The sequence below is a fragment of the Cornus florida genome, unplaced genomic scaffold, assembly GCF_030987335.1.
Source record: "Cornus florida cultivar Cherokee Brave unplaced genomic scaffold, ASM3098733v1 CherokeeBrave_3.0.0_Hap2_Chr03, whole genome shotgun sequence".
Lineage (NCBI taxonomy): Eukaryota > Viridiplantae > Streptophyta > Magnoliopsida > Cornales > Cornaceae > Cornus > Cornus florida.
Genome location: NW_026775573.1, coordinates 67,247,671 through 67,249,479, shown reverse-complemented (window position 1 = coordinate 67,249,479; position 1,809 = coordinate 67,247,671). Strand labels below are relative to the sequence as shown.

Sequence of the window (1,809 nt, the reverse complement as noted above, 5' to 3'; positions counted from 1 at the left end):
TCATTATGTACCAAATGAGTCTAATGCACTAACATGCATTCAATTACCTCTATTTAGAGCACACCATTATGAGATTAAACCACAAACAATTCACATGCTTCCAATTACCATTGGCTACCAAGTGAAGAACCTTACAAGCATTTGGATGAGTTTCTTGAAGTGGGTTCCACCGTAAAATACACGGACATGCCAGAAGAGGTTTTGAGGCTTAAATTCTTCCCTTTCACCCTTAAAGATAAAGCAAAATACTAGCTTAACAATTTGAGGCCTTTTTCAATAACTTCTTGGGTAGAGATGCAATAAGAGTTCTTGAAAAAGTACTATCTGGTGTCCAAGACCAATTCAATAAGAACTTCAATTCGTGAATTCTCACAAGGGGATGGAGAATTGTTTCATGAGGCATGGGAGCGAATGAAAGATTTGCTTAGGAAGTGTCCACACCATGACATTCCTAAATGGAAATTAGTTCAATTCTTCTTTAAAAGTTTGTCGAATAATTATAAAGGAATGGTTGATACTTCTATGGGTGGTTCTTATCTTGATAGGCATGAAGATGATGTATAGCGCTTATATGAGAGCATGAGTGAGAATTCAATGCATCGATCTTTATCATCTAAAAATGGTAGAAATATAGGTGGAAGGAAGTATGTCAGCTAATATCAAGTTAACCATTCTAATGATATAGTCACCGAAGTGAAGTCTTTATCCTAAAGGTTCGATCAATTTTTGATCAACCAAAATTCGGTGAACCAAGTGTCTTCCTCCCCTAATCATACTCATCATCATTCTAATGAATCATGCATGAGTTGTTCTAGTGTTTTACATTCTACTTCCAATTGTCCTCATGGACAAGCGCAAAGTGAACACCATGAACAAGTGAATGTTGCTTTTGTTAACCAAGGGAATAATCCCTATGGCACTCATTATAATGCCAGATGGAGAAACCATCCAAACTTCTCATGGAAAAGCCAAGGGGACGGCTCAAACCCTCCCCAACGTGGTTTCCAAAACAAGTATGTTCCGCCCCCTTTGCAAGGCCAAGGTTCCCAAAGTTATCGTTTATTTTACCAAGCACCAAATGGAAACTAATTTTCAAACTCTCATTTTCCAAACTAATCTTTATATTCTCAAGGAAATTCAAGGCGTCCCGCATTTGAAGAAAAAGTTCTAACCGCTTTGGGTACTTTGGAGGCAAATACCCAATTGCTTAATTCTCATTCCCAATCGATTACAAAGCTAGAAACCCAAGTCAAGCAAATGACTACTACATTGAATGCTAGGGAAAAAGGTAAAATGCTCTTAAATCGACCACCCAAGCAACAATTTGTTGTGGAGACCAATTCCTCTTCAGAAGGTCATACACTTGAACATGTGAATGCGGTGACCACTTTGAGAAGTGGGAGAGCTGTTGACAACCAAATAAGTGTTTCTAATGAAGAGAGTGAACTGATGCAACCAAAAGTTGACACCCATCTCGTCTCACATTGGATTCCTCATTCACTGCATTTGGAAGAATCTAATGTTGAAAATGTTGCAAAGAGTGATTTTGAAAAAGTTTTTGAGCCAAGCATCCACCTCTCTTGAAAAGCAACAAAGTAAGACTAATGAAATCATTGATGTATTTAGGCAAGTGAAAATCAATCTTCCTTTATTGGATGCAATTCGACAAATTTCGGCGTATGCCAAATTTTTTAAAGATCTTTGCACACTTAAGAGGAAGAACAAGAGCTAAGCACCGAGAAAAGTTTTTTTGACCAAACAAGTAAGCTCAATCTTGTAATACAACACCCTCCCAAAATTCAAAGACCC

At 37.7% G+C, this 1,809-nt stretch overlaps 1 pseudogene; it reads right to left on the bottom strand.

The window, feature by feature from the left end:
• Positions 1–350: 350 nt before the first annotated feature.
• Positions 351–449, bottom strand: LOC132301964 (small nucleolar RNA R71; annotated as a pseudogene).
• Positions 450–1,809: the final 1,360 nt, after the last annotated feature.